The sequence below is a fragment of the Canis lupus genome, chromosome 20 (genome assembly GCF_048164855.1).
Source record: "Canis lupus baileyi chromosome 20, mCanLup2.hap1, whole genome shotgun sequence".
NCBI lineage: Eukaryota > Metazoa > Chordata > Mammalia > Carnivora > Canidae > Canis > Canis lupus.
Window position 1 is genome coordinate 34,286,679 of NC_132857.1, and position 18,114 is coordinate 34,304,792.

At 47.1% G+C, this 18,114-nt stretch overlaps 1 long non-coding RNA gene across 1 annotated transcript; it reads left to right on the forward strand.

Moving 5' to 3' along the window:
- The first annotated feature begins 1,359 nt into the window (after positions 1–1,359).
- On the forward strand, positions 1,360–5,654 carry LOC140612092 (uncharacterized). The gene is made up of 3 exons (XR_012013403.1): positions 1,360–1,589; positions 4,668–4,730; positions 5,383–5,654. It is a non-coding gene; the product is annotated as an uncharacterized lncRNA (long non-coding RNA).
- Positions 5,655–18,114: the final 12,460 nt, after the last annotated feature.

Consider the following 18,114-nt stretch of genomic DNA (forward strand, 5'->3'; position numbering starts at 1 on the left):
GGTTTCCTCAGAGGCTTGGGAGAGCCTTTGGCCTCTCTGCCACTGAGGAGAGGACGATTTTGGGGGCCAACCTGCCCTCCTGGCCTCTAAGCTGGTTTTTGTATCCAGCCCCTGACTTTGATCACCTCATGTGGCCCAGAAGAGGTATTTGGTGAGACTGGTGAAAACTGTCTCCTTGGGAGAGACAGAGTTCCCCCTGGGGACCCTACCAGGACTCTCCAGAGGCCCCCACGGGCCCAGAGAAGGCCTACTACTAACCCCTGCCAGGGGCCTCCTCTTGCGGACTACAGGCCACGTGGAGGCCAAGGAGGGAGGTTTATGGTCTGCTGACCAGGCCCAGTGTTCTCTGAGGCAAGGGCAGGCGGAGCGTTAGGGGAAGTGGCCACCAAAGGAAAGCAGGCCAACCCAGCAGTGACCCTTCCCTTCTAGGCCTGTCACGGTCCTGGGCAGAAAAGGCCAGGCCTCCGAGGGCACCTCTTCCTACACACACGTGCACCCATAGTATATACCCAAACCATTCTCCTGGAACCCCCCTGAAATGAAGGCCAGCCCACTAGTACCAGCCCACCCTCTACTGTAGCAACACGCGGCCTAGACAGACTCCCATTCACACCCCGCCCCTGTCGAGCTGGGCAACCCGTGTTGCTAAGCCTCTTGGTTAGTGTCCCAAGGCTGCTGTACAAAGGTCTGCAAGCCAGGTGGCCTAAAAGAACAGGAGTTTATTCTCTCGTGGTTCTGGAGGCCAGAGTCCAAAAGCGAGGTGTTGGGAGGGTTGGTTCCCCCTGGAGGCTCTGAGGGAGAATCCATGCCTCTTCTCTGGCTCCTGGTGGCTCCCGGCAACCGTTGGCTCTGGGCTGAGCGACGCCAGCATCTGCCTCTGTCGTCACATGGCCACACAGAGACATCCTTCCCTGTCTCTCCTCTCGATGTCCCAATCCTCCCTCTCCTTTCTCCTGATATAAGGTCCCCCCGCAACCCAATTCAAGACCATCTCAAGATCCTTACTTTAATACATCTGCAAAGGCCTATTGGCAAACAAGGTCACATTCCAAGTACTAAGTACTTGGACCTATCTTTTTGGGGCCACTATCCAATCCACTACACTCTGTCAGCCCCGGTCTCCTCCCCTGTGAAGTAGGTGTTGTGGAGCCCCCCACCCCACCCCAACCCCAGAAGGTATGAAGATCTCCTGAGAGCAGCACGGGAGCCCAGCACAGGGCCCGCTGCCCCTTCCCATGATGATGCATTAGATGCTAGTGGCCGGGGAGGGAAATGGGCACCACGTGGCCGGACCCCAGCTTGACAGCACAATAAGGACATGGTTTCCAAGGCGAGCTTGTCATTCCCAGCTGAGGAAAGAAAGGGCAGGGCGGGGAGCAGAGAGCCTCCTGGACAGGGAGCAGGAACATTCAGGTGAACTCTGAGGTGATGGTGAGGGCACATGCACCTGTCTCACCAGGAAGCCCACCTGCCCGAGGGATGTGCGCCCTGTGACCAGAGGAAGGGCAGACCTGGGGGAAACACCCAATGATTAATCCAGATGCTGAAATGTTTCAGGCCACCATCCTCGGTTTGGCAGCTTGGGGCTGGTGAGTGCCATTCTAGTTGGTTACAAGTGTTTGTCCTTAGCTTGTGTTAAGACCTGCATTCATCCCCCTGCCCTTGCCCAATTTCTCTGTAAGAAGAGAGAGAGAGAGAGAGAGAGAGAGAGAGAGAGAGAGAGAGAGAGAGATCTTAAACTTTGCCACTCTGCTTCAGGGTTTTGACTTCACCATTAATTAAGGCAGCTCAAGGTCAGAGTTGAACAGAGGCCAGGAAACCAAGGGCCGAGCTCACCAGAGGCTGCAGTCCTGGCAGGAAAGACACATGGATCTGTGATGTCACCTTCCTGGTGCCCTGACTGTGAAACTCAGGAACCCCCAGCCCCAGGTGACCTTGCCCCTTGTCCACCCAGGCAAGATTAGAAGCCTCTGAGGAGGGGTCCTGAGGCCCTTGCTCGCCAGGCCAAGCTGCGCTGATGAGGAAGATGCACCAGAATCTCTCACCTTCAAAGGTCGTCTCTTCCAACTCATTCTTGAATAGGCTTCTCCCAATGCAGGGAAAAGGAAGTCACCAGGAAGGTGGCCTGCCCGGTGCCCACGGGCTTCTAGACCAGGAGCCGGGTCTGTTCCCCATCCCCAGAGCGCAGGCTGTTTGAGGACCACTGTCCCAGTTCCCCATTCTCCACCACTGGACAGGGCGGGTGGGGGGGGTGCCTCATTCTGCAGATGAACTGGTGAGCCTGGAGCTTCAGGTCACACTGCTGGGATGGTCTTCCCCAATCCCGTTTTTTAGGGAAAATCAAGGCACATGATTATCAGGCACCAAGGTGCTAAACTCTAAGACTTTTAAACTTTTTCAACCCCACTCCAGCCTACGGGGTAGCTACTATTAACTCCACGTCACAGGAGATGAAACCGAGGTCCCACTGGTAAATGGAGTGGATTCAGGCCCGGGTGTCCTGACCAGCAGCCCCAGTGAGGACGCCAGCTCCTGCAGGGGCCATGCAGGGATGACTGACGGGAATGTGAGAGCCATGATGAGAAAGGAGCCCCAGACCCAAGCTGTGCCCTTGGGGGATCCGGATGGGACATTGCCTGCTTCCCAGGGACTGCGGGCGGTGGACTCCCAGGACCAGCCTAGCTCGGGGCTCTGTTTGACTTTCCCCTCTTTTGTCCTTTGTCCTGTTCAGGTTTGCATTCTAGGGTCCCGTCCCCTCACTCACTCACCCTTCACATGCACCCCAACACTGACGCTACTCAAATCATCATTAGGCCTTGAGGACAAACGTAATCCCAGGAAATCCACACCTCTCCTTGAGCATTAGATATGAGTGCTGTGAATCGCCCCTGGCCTGCGCCTGGTTGCCACCATTTCCACACGATTTTGGGGTATCCTGGTGCTGCCAGGTTCCAGCCTTGGAGACCTGGAGCTTGGCAAGGCCGCCGTCCTGGGAGGATTTGCAGCCCAGCTGGGACCCTTGGTTCCAAGTGGACTCTGCTGCTTCCCCCGGGGTTAGCTCTCTGAACCTTAGGGCCTTCGTCGTGAAAGCGGAATGAAAACACCTCTCTTGTCTGTGCAACTGCCTGGCACACATCTGGCTTCAAGAGGCTGCAGCCTGTGTATTTTAGCTGCATTTCTGTACAGGTGAAGGATCCCAGACCTTTCCAACTCTGAAACCCTGAAGCTCTGTAATCCCAAACTGAAGCTGCCCCCAGACCTCACAGATTTGGCTTCTCCCAGACCCTCAGCCCCCTGGCCTAATCAGCAAGAACTATCCCCAGCCTCACCCAGCAACCACTTCTTGATTTTAAAAAATATATTAACTATCCCATAAGCATGTACTTTGTAAGAAAATTAAGCCCTATGAAAGTATGTAAAATAGTAAAAATCCTTTTTCATCACCCCCTACTTTCTCACCTCTATCAATCCCCCTTCCAGAGATAAGTATTGTGCAGAGTTAAGTATGGATCCTTCCAGATGGCTTCTATCAATTCCCCTCCACACATACACACATCCTCAAGGCTCATACTTACTGCTCTGCAACTGGCTTCTTTCATAGGATATAGTGTTGCTACATATTGATCGTATTATTTTAATGACTAATCAACATTTTTGCAGGATGTATACACCATGGTTTATTAATTCCCTCATTAAGGAACATGTAGACTGTTTCTAATTTTTCAGTTAAACAATACTGCAATGCATATACTTGTGCATGCATCTTTTTTCACATAGGAGAAAAAAATGCTACCTATCTTGGAATAAATATGCTTGGCCAAAGAGTCTTTGCATTGCATGTGTGGATAAACACTAATAAACTGCTCTTCTCAAAGACTAAGCCGATAATCTCTCCCATCACCTTGTGACAGGGCCCATGTTCCCACTCATGTCAACACTTGAAAGCATTTTTCAAAAATACTGGAAAAGTATTTTTCCTTTTTGCCAGTTAACAACTTTTATGGGTATGATTTGCCTTTCCTCGATTATGGTATGGTTGAGCATCTTTTCATGGCCACTGGCCATTTGTATGGAGTCAGGTGTGAATTGTCTCCTACCCTTGCCTGAACTTCTATCACGTTAATCATCTTTTACTTATTTATGTGTGGGTTTTACCTCCTTTTAAAAAAGGGATAAAACATAACTGATTTAAACAATTCAAATAAAACCAAAGGTATAGAGGCAAAAGGAATTCCCCCTCCCACCCCCAGTTCTCCACGCAGCATCCAGGATCCACGTCTTCCTGAGCACACAGGTATGGCACATGTGACCACAGTGTTTTTAGGAGGCCTGAAAATCTGGAAATATTTTAATTGTAATTTCTTTTACAATCAGAAAAAAACACAATAATAATGAGCTCAGCCTAGATCATATTTATCTTTATATCAAGGCAATCATAAAACATATTTTTTATTATTTTTCAAAGAAGGTAGAAGTGCCTAGGGCCCTTGAAAGTCATAATACAAAAAAAAAAAAAAAAAAAGAAAGTCATAATAAAGCATGCTGGCCTACTAGTAACAACCAATTACTAGTGTTTTGGACATCATTCTAAAAATATTTTATGCAGATATATTCTACATATTTACTTATAAATGACTTTTCTTCTTTTTTATTATGCAACATTTTAGAGATATTTTTAAGAACGAAAAAAATGTAACAGACTACTCATGAATCCAATACCAAGATCAATAGTAAGTAAATACAATTTTAACCGTATTTGCTCCAGAGGTCTTTTTTTGTTCAATTAAAAAAAAATGGCATGTGATGTATAAAGGTAATCCTTCAGAGTAGATAGTGTTCTACTCTCTCCCACTATCTGGCAGTTGCTGTGGGCTACTTCCAGGTGTGGTTGTATGTAGACCACAAACACTAGGCTAACCTGTGGTCATGAACTTCTCCCTCTTTGACCTACTTCCCTTCCTTCCCAAGACACCTCACTCTCTTGGTTTTCCTCCTGCTACACTGGCTTCTCCTTTTCAGTGTCCTTCACTCATTACCCCTCATCTTCCCATCTGCTTGCAATGCGTGGGCCGAGGGCTCTGTCTTCATCTCTGTCTATACCCTCTCCATGATCCCCATCCTCTGGATTTCAATACTATTTATATGTTGATTGACATCCACATAACTAGCTGTAGCCCAAGACCTTCACCTAATCCTATGTCCATATGCTCAACTACCTATTGGACATACTCTCTTGGATGATCATTGAGCATCTCCATGAGCAAACTCATGAGTTCCCTCCCTTTCCTCCCAAATATCCCCCATCTCAGTGGATGGGTACTCTGCTCTTCTAGTGTCTGACCCCCAGAACTTGGTCTCATTCTTGATTGCTCTCTCTCACAGACTGTACATCAACACCAATGAGCATATCCTGCTGGCTCTACCTCCAAAATACATCCAGGATCTGACCACTTTTTGCCACCTCCACTGAGACCATCCTGATTCCAGCTGCATCCATTTCCATCTACCACCTTTTAAAAGTACTTGCCATTCACTCATAGTTCGTGTTCCCCAACAAGAAGGCAAAGATATGATCTGTTTTGTTCATTCTTGTACCACCTGCCTCAAGAGCAGTGCTGATACATAATAAGTATTCAATAAACACTTGTTGGATGAATGAATATTTTAATAATCAGGTTTATTTTTGTGCTTCATTCTGTTTTATTGAATGAGATGACTGTTTCTGCACCAACACCTCAATATTTTAGTTACTTATCTTCAATGTGTTTTGATAAATGGTGGTTCACATACCTCCTAATTATTCTTTTTCATTTTATTTTCTTTTTAATTTTTCTGATTAATTATTCTTTTTCAAAATTGACTTAGTTATCCTCATGCATTTCTTTTTGCTTCTTTGTTTTCTTTTATTTATTTAAGTAATCTCAACGCCCAACACAGGGCTCAAACTCATGACACGATATCAAGAGTTGCATGCTTCTCTTTCTGAGTCAGTCAGGCTACCCATCCCCATGCATTTGTAATTCAGAAGAACTTTAAAAGAGTAATCTTGTCAAATCTCACTAAAAACCCTGTTGGTGTTTTGACTAAAATTACATTTATAAACGTATAGATTGATCTGTGAGAAAGCGATATCTTTACCCAATTAGGTCTTCTGATCCTACGACATTGAAGTCTCTCCATTTATTCAGGTCGTTCATGTTCTTCAATCTAGCTTTAGGGTTTCATTTATATCAATCTTGCACAATCCTTGCATTTCTGGGAAAAATCCTATCGGTGTGATGCATTTTTCCTTTTTAATTCAGTAATGAATTCCCTATGCTAATATTTAATTTCAGATATATGCATGTTGGAATCATAAAAGAGGGAAGAAGTTTTTTGATGCTTATTAAGTTGTGGAACAGTTTATAGGACACAGGATTGTATCTTCCTTAAAAGTTTGCTAGGACTAGGACTTGCTGCTATTTATGAGGCCATTTGACTATTTGAAAGATCTTAAACTTTTTTGGTGTTTTATATATTTTATACATATTTATTAGATTTTGTTTTTTAGAAGAGTTCTAGGTTCACAGCAAAATTGAGTGGAAAGTATAGATATCCTGTATATACCCCAGCCCCCAAATGCACAGTGTCCCCCAATATCAACATCTGGGTACCTGCATGGTACATGTGTTACAATCAGTGAGCCTACACTGACACACCATTCTCACCCAAAGTCCGTAGTTTAGAATAGGCTCCCTCTTGGTGTTGCACATTCTTTGGGTTTGGGCAAATGTTTATACATCATGACATGTCTCCACCAGTATATGATCACACAGAGTATTTTAAGTGCCCTCAAAATCCTCTGTGCTCTACCTATTCATCCCTCCCCATGCATCCCTCTCTCCCTCTTAGCTCTGATCTTTGTACTGTCTCCCTTGTTTTGCTTTTCCAGAATGTTCTATCCTTGAAATCATATTTTATGTAGCCTTTTCAGCTTGGCTTCTTTCACTTAGAAATATGCATTTAAATTTCCACCATGTTTTTTTAATAGCTCATTTCTTTTTAACTTTGAATGATAGTCCTTTGTCTGGATGTACCACAGCTTATTTATCCAATCACATCCTGAAGGACGTTGCTTACTTCCAAAATTTGGCAATTATGGATAAAGCTGTGATAAACATCCATGTGCAGATTGTTGTGTGAACTTTTCAACTCACTTGAGTAAAACCAAAGAGTGTGATTGCTGGATCATATGGTGAGAGTATGTTTAGTTTTGTAAGAAACCACCAAACTGTCTTCCAAAGTAGCTGTGACATTTTTGTATTCCCACCAGCAATGAATGAATTCCTGTTGCTCCACATCCTGTGATGGTTGTCAGGTGGTGATTATTTCTATCGGCCCTTCTACTTCCATTAATTCCATTTTCTCTAAAGGAAGATCACTCCCCACCCCAATTTATTCATGTATGCATTTATTGACTTGTGTCAACATGGTGTAATGGATTCCTATTGTAGTCTATAGATTGTGTTCTGAAGGTTGTATGCTGGGTGTGCTCACTGTTACCAGGGTGTCATTGCTTCTTAGTTCTCTTGGTAAATATATGCATACATCTATATTCCCATACCTGTAACTATTTCTACATCCAGCTAGTAAATGTATTTAAAAGCTTGGGAGTTCATCTGATACTTCCAATTTCATTTCAACCCCTCAGGGTTCTTTCCATCCTTCAGTGTTCCCATGTTTCTAACTCAGTGAGAAACCGGCTCCCATATCCTTAATATATTTACTTATTTGTTCAAGCCATTAACTATTTGCTCAATGTAACTAATCTTCTGTCCACTCCAGCCACCTCCACAACCTGCCACCTCTGTTCTAGTTCCTTGGAGCTTAGGGAACGCCAGTGCCCATGGCTCTGCAAGGGATCCCTTCCCTCCTCACTTTGCTTCCTCAGGTGCAGACAACTCTAGGCTAGAAGGGGAAATGATGGGAAGGTAGAAATGACAGAATGATATGAAGGAAGACTTCTTCTTTTAAAGCAATTTGAGGGGCAGCCCCGCTGGCGCAGCGGTTTGGCGCTGTCTTTAGCCCAGGGCGTGATCCTGGAGACCCGGGGTCGAGTCCCACGTGGGGCTCCCTGCATGGAGCCTGCTTCTCCCTCTGCCTGTGTCTCTGCCTCCTCTCTCTCTTTCTCTCTCTCTCTCTGAATAAATAAATAAAATCTTTTAAAAAAACATAAAGCAATTTGAGGATGGGTTTTCTGTTCTAGGATAAACCATCAAATCTGATGCTATGGGGATTAATAATTGGTCCATTTTTAAAAACTTGTTTCAAGTAGAGATCCATAAAACATATTTCAAAATCCACACGCATGTGTGTATTCCTTAAATTTTTTAACTTTCAAAACACAGACATATCTTTATGTTTCAATATTTTGATGTAGGGCTAAGGTCTGTCTTTGATGTGGGTCATCTTTCACATATAAACCACATAGATAGAACATTATCTACAATTTCCAGTTCCAGTGTCCTTGGAGTGATCTTTAAAGTGATCTTTAGGGGGTGGGGCTGAATGGATGACGGACACTGAGGGGGGCACTTGATGGGATGAGCACTGGGTGTTATTCTGAATGTTGGCAAATTGAACACCAATAAAAAATAAATTTATTATAAAAAAAATAAAATGATCTTTAAATTTCCAGTTCCAGTGTCCTTGGAGTGATCCAGTGTCCTTGGAGTGCTCTTTTAATGCAAAATTATCCTAGATTTGTGAAATTGCCCTAACCCAGCTTTGTACAATCCTTTTGCCCATATTTGATTTAATAGTGATTGTTTTTAGTGACTTGCATTTATTGTGTCCTTCCAAAGCATTTTGTCTAATTTTTATGCTAATAACACTTTCTTTCCACACTGCTATTTCATTTATCTAGGGGCGCCTGGCTGGCTCAGGCTGTTTGAGCTCATTGATCTATACATTATTTCATTAAACACTTAAATAATAAATTTAACTAGCACAAACAAGTTTGGAGATACAGCTGATTGGCAAGAATACAACTCGACTGATAAAGGCAGACATACATGATGTTCTAGAACAGACCAGGATACTTTTTCTGTAAGGGTCACAAAGCAAATATTTTTGCCTCTTGTGGGCCATATAGTCTCTATAACAATTTATTAACTCTGCCACCGTAGTGAGATAGCAGCCATAGACAATATGTATATGAATAAGCATGGCTTTGTTTCAAGAAAACTTTACTTACAAAAACAGGTGGCAGGCCAATTTGGTCTTTAGGTCACAGTTTGCTGACCCCAGAGGGGTAGCGAATTAGCTACATGCATTTCCTGTGCAGTGGGCATCCAATAGGATGTGTTGGGAGGAAATGGAGTGCAGTGGTTACTCGAATGGACCTAAGTTAAGAGAACTCTTGCTATTTTGCATCAGAAAGCATCCTAACTGACACTAACTGATTCAGCTTCCCCAGCTGCCCATCCTATCCACCTTTCAATTCCCAAGCTCTAGTTGACTCCTTGGCATTTTCCTGAGGACAAGGCATGTTTTATTACATTTTAAGAAAATCTTTTAGGGGGCACCTGGGTGGCTCAGTTAGTTAAGCATCTGCCTTTGGCTCAGGTCATGATCCCAGGGTCCGGGATTGAGCCCTGAGTCAGGCTCCCTACTCAGTGAGGAATCTGCTTCTCCCTCTCCCTTTGCCTTTTTCCCTGATCATATGATCTCTCTCTCTTTAAAATAAATAAATAAATAGAATGTAATTTTAAAAAAGAAAAAAATCTTTTAGAATGGAAAATTTAAAACATAGAGAAAAGTAGAGAGACTAGTAATGAACCTGAGAAAGCCATCACTCCACTGTGACAATTATTAATACATGGCCAATTTTCACCTGTAGGCAAAGAAGAGCCTCTTTCAATTCCCTGGAAGCCTCTGCTAACTCAGGAGTGTTGTCTGGGAAGGGTAGCCAGTGGAGTCACACTAGGAAATCCCTCACTGCGGGGGTTAGGGGGCAGGAGACCTGGCAGCCAAGATAGACGGGTCCCAAAGATCTCGGGTATACCCAGCTGTGCTGCTCCTCCTGTGCACGATGGGTGTTGTCCATATTTCAAGGACTTTCTTACTGAGAAGATCTGAAGTGAAACTTTCCAGGTGAACACTTGAGATCTTCCGCTGACATCCCTTCCCCAAATTCTTTCTTCATTCCTTTTACTCTCTGCAAATATAAAAATACAAGGGCACACCATGAGCCTTCAAGCAGATTTCTGAAGATGCCACACAACGCAGTGGCCAAGGGTGGCTCCGAAGTCAGATCATCTGCGCCTGGGTCTCCGCCCTCCAACTGCCAACTGTGGGGAGGTCTCTTCACCAACCTGTGCCTCAGTTTCATCCTCTGGGAAATGGGGATGATGATAATTTCTGCCTCATAGGATTTTTGAGAGAATTAACAGCGTTAGATCACAAATGTGAAGCACTTAAAACAGGTGTTGATACATATGAAATAATGACATTATTAAGATCAGATAATAATACAGAAAGACTCTATCCTAGAATCTGGTAGTAAAATTATCTGGGTCTAAATATATATTAACTAAATATATATTAACTAAATATATATTAACTACTCTGGGAGTGGACTACAGTAGGGACAAGATGGGGCCCCTGGCCACATTCTTAACTAGTTTGTGACCATGAGTTCGTCATTGTCCCTTTCAGAACATCCAAGTTCACATCTGTAAGAGAAAGTGCTTGAGCAATCTATCCCTTTTACATTACTTGAGTCTGAAACCTGGAGTCTGTCTGTAGCGAGAAGTTCCCAACCCACTGTGGGCCTCTTTAAGCCCTTTGAGCTTATTTTTAATTAATTAACCATCAGGAATGCAAATGCTTACAGATCAGATGTGGTAATGGGAAGCATCTCCCTCCCAAGGTCCCCAGCCTGGTCCCCCCTTCTCCTATTCTGTCTCCAGTCCTATGTTGGGCTCAGTAGCCACAGGCCAACCTCTGGCCCAGCCCACTTAGGTGGGACAGCTGCCCCTGCAGTTCAGCGGACTATTAGCTGGACAGTTCCCAGCTCCGAAAGAGCCGTCAACAGGTCAAAGGCACAGGGTGGGGCATCCCCATCCAGAAAGCCAGCCCCTTTCACCCGAGTGTCCTCCCTCAGTCCAGACTCTAGACTCTAGACCGCTTCAGTCACCTGAAGCTCCAGAAGCTTCAGAATCCAGAAGTCATTCTGTAGCCCGGTCCTAAATAAACAAGGGTCTCTTCTGAGTTCTCTGCTGATGGAACTCCTCTGACTTGGGAGATGCTTGACTTCAGCTTTCAACCTCACAGAATAAAAGGATGGTGCTGACTGCGTGGCAGATGCTTGGCTAAATGCGTTGAATGGGGAAGAAGGATCACATGCCAGGAATTAAGAAAGCTTGACTTTAGTTTACTCTGTCACTAGCCAGGGGCATTAACCAGTGTACATGACTGTGGGCCCACTCTCCTAGAGGGACTAAGGCCCATGCCAACTCTCCTGGTTGAGTCAGGATCTACAGAAGAATGAGGCACAGAGACCAGAGCATCCTGAACAGTAAACAGGCCTCTGCCCGCCCATCCACAAGCTTGTCCCTGACACTCCATTAACCACCCAAAACCCCTAGTGTGGCCTCTCAGACCTCCTCTCGGCACACATCCATTTTTATGACCTTCAGGTGGGCACTTAAGGGACGCAGTTGGGCAGAACTCACTCTTGGGTTGCATATGTGACCAGGAAGCAACTGGGGCCCACAGAATAGTGTCATCCACGCTGTGGGAGTGACTGTGGGGTAGGGCGCAGCTCTCCCTGCATGGAGGTCAGCACAGGGGTCAACCTCATCATGGGATCTGTCCTCAGGTCTGCTGAACCTGGGAGGATCTCCCTGAATAAAAATTGAAGACATTTTTATGTGTCTGGCTTGGACATCCTCTAGAAACACACATTCCCCAAGAATTTCCTGAACTGGGCTTTCCTCACATCACGGCTGGTTAGTGAATAGATCACTCCAGTATCAGGCCTCAAGGTCTTAGAAAGCTTAGTCATTAGGGGCACCTGGGAGGCTCAGTCAGTTAAGCACCTGACTCTTGGTTTCTGCTCAGGTCATCATCTCAGAGTCATGAGATCAAGTCCCACGTTGGGCTCCATGCTGAGTGTGGAGGCTGCTTAACTCTCTCTCCCTCTCCCCCTGAGCTCAAGCTCTCTCTCTTTCTAGAATAAATAAATAAAATATTTTTTTAAAAAATATTTATTCATGACAGACACACAGAGAGAGGCAGAGACACAGGCAGAGGAAGAAGAAGGCTCCCAGTGGGGAGCCTGATGTGGGACTCGATCCCAGGACCCCAGGATCACAACCTGAGTCAAAGGCAGATGCTCAACCCCTGAGCCATCCAGGTGCTCCAATAAATAAATAAATCTTAAAAAAAAAAGAAAGAAAGAAAGCTCAGTTATCAGTGGTAGCTTGCTGGGTACTTGGTGTCCCCCTCAAGAGGTGCCTCCGCCATGCCACCTGCATGGCTCTCCCCAGTTCCACCTTTATCACTGTATTTTCCAACCAGTCAGTATCAGCCTCTCAAGCAAACAAACTCTATCCTTGCATTTAGACAAATCAACTGACATCCTAGGATACACATCGGCTCTTTGCCTCACCCTTTCTACCCCAGGGATGCATTATCCAGTTATAAGAGTCACAGGTACTCAGATTTAAATCCCACTACATCACCATGGACTAGTTACATAAATCTTTCTAAGCTTCAGTTTCTTTTCTTTTCTTTTTTTTTTTAAAGATTTTATTTATTTATTCATGAGAGACACAGAAAGAGAGAGAGAGGCTGAGTCACAGGCAGAGGAAGAAGCAGGTCCATGCAGGGAGCCTGATATGGGACTTGATCCCAGGTCTCCAGGATCATGCCCTGGGCCAGAGGTGGTGCTAAACCACTGAGTCACCCAGGGATCCCCTAAGCCTCAGTTTCTTGATCTGTAAAATGGGAATAGTGGCAGCTTCTCTTTTGCTGGGCAGTTATGATAACCAAAAGAGCTGATGCACAAGAAGTCATTTGCGCGACACCTGGCTCAATGCATTTTGTTTATGTGCTTTCCCATCCAAGTAGTGAAGTAAATGGAATAACTTAAACTGTGCTTCTGGTAGCCTATATTCGTAGAATGATCTATTTCTTAAGTTACACATTAATTCAAGGCTTCATTAAGTAGCTCAATGCCTTGGGCAACAGATTACTTATAAATAGCATAATATTTAGTGGCTCCTTAGTTTTGCAGTCAGACATTATTAATGGGCCATGACTTAGATTCAGGATGAAGCTCATGTCACCACGTGCACACACACGTGGACACACTGAGTGGTAAAGATACTCCCAAAACTGCTGGAATGAGTTTATCTTCCAATTACTTTCGGAAAAAGAAGACCACAGTGAAAGGGGAAAGAGACCATCTCCTCCTTGCATCAAAGGACATATTCCAAATGTTGATTAATGGGCTCATTGTTGCTTATCCCTAATTATTGCCCAAAGCGTCCTTTCAAGATACTCTTTTGCAAAACTTATTTGTTCCTATGGATAATTTTTCTGAGTCTTTTGCTTGCCAAAGAATTAATACATTTCCTATAGCTAATTCAATCATTTGGGTAATTTACATAAAAATGAGATAGATCACAGTGATTTAGAACCTTCTACTGGGGTAATTCAGGGCTTCCTGCATTTTGAGGTGTGTGTGTGTGTTTGTGTTTGTTTTGCCATGGACAGACTCCTGGAGGACAGGGTTGCGGTAGAAGGTGTCAAAGAGAGACTCTCAACACAACATGTGAAGAATACTTGCCACAGCGAAATAGTCTCAAACAAATCAAGGGCTTTGAAGGTGGTCCAGATGGTCCAATTGTATCCTGGCTAAAGCTATCTACGTGACACATTTTTGGTTTTTGTTTGATTTTTTTTCACTAAAAATAGAAGACTCCAGCATGCTAAGGTTTCCTGGAATGATTGGAGATGTGGTCATTCCTAGTCTTCAAGCCCTTGGCAACTCCCTGAACCCGAAGACCTGGCCCTCATCCCCCACCCTGCTCCTCATCCACCAACATGGTGGGGAGGCTTGGGCTCTGACCACCTGCCAGAGACCCAACGGGGCCAGTCCACCCACAAGCCATTCACTAGCTTCTAAGTATGGAGTCTATTCCCAGCTTCCATGATAAGATATGGAAAAATCCTCTGGCCAGAGAGTGTTATTATTTGGCTTTCTGTAGACCACAGGATTTGGGACGTCTCTGCAGAAGATACCAGATTTTTTTTTTAAGATTTATTTATTTATTTATTAGAGAGAGAGAATGAGAGAGAGAGAGAGAGAGAGAGAAGCAGCCTCCATGCTGGGAGCCTGACGTGGGACTCGATCCCGGGTCTCCAGGATCACACCCTGGGCTGAAGGCAGCGCTAAACCCCTAAGCCACCAGGGCTGCCCAAGATACCAGATTTTTGATCCCCAAGGTTGAAGCCCCTGGGTAAATATTATCACTTTCTATATGCTTCTCAGTGATTCCCTAAATCATAGCACTTCATAGCTGGCATAAACCTTAAAGACCATGTGGTCAAACTTGCCAGCCTGGAAACCAAGAAAGAAAGAAAACAAAGGTCATGGCCATGGGCAGCCACAGAGGCCAGCAGGGCCAAGGCTGGCCTCTCCAACCCCATCCTGATCTGCTCTGCTGCTTCCTGGAGCTGATTCCTTCTCCAGCACACCACATGTCAACCTCTTGGTCTGGAGGCCCAGAGTCAGTGAGACGTCCTACCCTTCTGCTCTGCATTGCCAAAGATACTGAATGAATTCAGCAAAATCTAGATAAACCAGAGCCCAAGAAAGCAGACTGTTGGCGCTCTCGTTCTTGAGAGCATCCTTGAGTTGTTTCTGCTGTGCTTGGACAAAACCCAGGCCAGTGCTCCTGGACAGCAGCCCCACATTGCCTCCAGCGTCACCCTGGTCCAAACACACCCTGGTCCTAAGTGCCCAGACCCTCATGTGGCTGCTGACCTTGTTGACTCATCTACCTGGGGTGCTCCTGAATGCACAGTGACATCACTGAATTAGCGCTCCTCTACCCTCCTGGTGATGACAGGTGTCTCTACCTCTCCTGAATGGGCAGATAAAGCAATGATGAACAGCTTTGTTCCAAGATAATAATCCCTGAGGGCTGGCTGAGTCCTGGGGGAGAGTGCTCCCAGGGGGATAGGCCTGTGCCCTGTGACATGTGCGTACAAAAGAAGGAAAAAGCCTTCCTGATGTAAATGTGTTAGAAAACTGAGCTTCTCCCTGGGTTGCCCTGTGCTCCAAGCACAGATCTGAAAGGGCCTTGCTTCCCACGGACCCAAAATACCGCAGGGCTGCTAGGACCAGAGAAATGCCTACAAGCCCTGCCCCTGGAGTCCCCAGGGCCTCTCCATGAGAATAGGCTGCCTTGTGTAAGCCCCTGGAGGTAGCAGCAACTTTATCCCTAGCACTGCCTAACCCTGTGGCACATCATGCCCGCTCAGGAGCACACGTTAATGTGCTGGCTCAAGATCGGATAGGGGAGTGAGGGGTTCTCGACACAGCAGGCTGCCCTGCTCCTCCACCTACCCATTGCCACTACCTCCCCAGGAAAAGGTGACAGTGTTTGGTGAGCACCTGCAATATGTGGCCTGAGGCGAGTTGCTTCACCCCTGGTGATTATCCCACAAGCTCCTTATTGATGCATCATCTCTCAGATGGGGCTCAGGGGGGAAGTGGGGGCACAGTTAGCAGGGCCAGAGGTGCAGAGTGAGCTGGATCTGTATAGATGGAGAGCTAGGAAGGGTCTCAGCCATACTCGTCCATCGGGAGGTTTGCTGCATGGGAGCAGGGGACTCCGGGTGACTTTGAGAGCCAGAGAGATTAGGATTGAGGAGGAGCGAGGGACATCTGGGAGGGTTAAAAGTGAAATGTAGCAGGGTGGCTGGGACAGGTGGAAGCAGGCAGGACAGTGGAACATGCAGGGGGGCAGACAGACGCTGACCTTGGAGTCAGACATCCTGGGCCTTGACCAGAGTGGAGTAGCCTTGGACCATTACCTGAACCTCTCTGAACCTCATTTACTCATCTGTAAAAGAGAACCAGAAGCACCGTTGTTGCAGTCTGATCAACAAGTGACCTAAAAATACAGGAAGGTGTTCCGTACACAGTCGCTGCTCCATAAATGCTTGCTCCCTCCTGGTGGAGCACAAGAAGCCTGGTCATCGTCACTTCTCACAGCAGCTACAAAAGGTCAGGTCGGTATTCCTGCCAAGGCCCGTTCCATCTCACCCGGCAGTGCCCCAGACTATCCCTCCCAGGGCCATTATGCTGCAGACAGCTCATTTGCGTGCCCTGGTTGGAAACCGTGCAGCTCAGGAATGGAATGTTCTGGCCTCACCAATTTGATTTTCAAATCACTTCCCTCTGAGCAGGAGCTGGCCTGGTTACATTGCGCCCCAAAGGCTAAGCTGACTGATTACAGGACACTGAGATTGGAGCGGGGAAGGGCAGCGCCCCCCTCCCCTCCACCGCACACCCTCCTTCCAGTAGGTGCAGTTCTGGAAGCCTGGTGGAGCTGCTGCTTGGGATGACATGGAGAGAGGCAGGGAAATCTGAGGGGCCAGGACTCCTGCTCTGCGGGACAGGCCCTGTGGTACCAGTGGAATGTAGAACCCTATTTCTTTTCTCTCTTTAAGATTTTATTTCTTTATTTTGAGAGGGAGAGGGAGAGGTCCAGAGGGAGAGGGAGAGGGAGAAGCAGGCTTCCTGCTGAGCGGGGACGTGGGGTCCTGGGTTCAGGACCTGAGCTGAAGGTAGGCACTTAACTGACTGAGCCACCCAGGTACCCCCAGATCCTTATTTCTTACCCCAACCGGTCACCCCTGGAGAAAGGACTGCTGGGCAATGCCCCAATCGAGGCTTGATGGATCCCAACCCCCCAGCAGCAGCCTCTTTCCTAACACAGCCAGCAGGGAGCGCCAGGAGCCAGGCGGAGAGGCTCCCTGCTACCTGCCCTGAGCTTCTGTGAGCGATGCTGTCGCCCTCTGACCTGCACGGGTGGGGGGGGGGCACTGGCTGGGGTGCTGTCTGAGAACCCTCCCGGCTCTTCTGCGCGTCCCTCCCTCCGAGATCAGAAGCCCTGTCACCCAGGGCAGGCCTACACTTCCAGTTCCTCTCAGGAAGGGAAGCGGGGAGTGTGTGCATTTGCAAGAAACTGACATGAGGACCCAGGCTCGGAGAGTTTAAGTCCCTTGCCCGATGTCACTGGTCAATGACATGGTCTGGGTTTGATCCCCATCAGCCTGATTGCAAAGAGGGGCTTTTAACGAGGCTGCGGCTGTTGGGTCCCTTGGCGAGTGTCCCTGGTCGTAGACGGGACAGACACACCAGGGGAAGAGGACATCTGTCCTGGCTGTGCCCTCCCTCGGGGCCCCCGGCCATCCAGCGTGCAGCCCGGCTCCCAGAGGCCCCTCTGCCCACACCCTTCCCTCTTCTCCATTCAGACGTTTCTGGGAAGCAACTGGCCCCGGAGCCCTTGGAATGCAAACAAGTTCCAGAGCTGCCCTGGACTCGGCAGGCAGCTGGTATGGGAAGCCAGCAGCTCACGCTCCCTGAGGAGCGAGCCTGGAGCCTCCAGGATTCGGGCGACACAGCGGACAACCCCACAAATGAGCTGCCAGGGTTGGAAGTCACAGGACTGCTCTGCAGAGTGCCCCCTGTGCCTCGGCACCGAGCACAGCACTGGGGTCTGGGGTCTGGGGTCTGGGGTCTGGGGTCTGGGGAGGTCTGTCTTCTCAAACCCTGTGTCCGGAGAGCCCAGGAAACTTGGGTGGACAGAACAGAATCAGAAGCAAAAGGTGTTCTCTGAGGCAGCCCCCACCCCGACTCCTGCATGTTGGTGCAACCGCCACCCCCATTGTCTGGCTGGGGAAAGGGGACTTGGAGGGAATGGGGACTTGCTGGATGTCCCATGGGTGGGGAGTCTCCGGCTTCTGCACTGCTGCTCTCAGGTCTGAGCAGGAACCGTGCAGAGAGCAACTTTGCCCATTAGATTACCTTCGTTCACTGCAGCTGTTGCA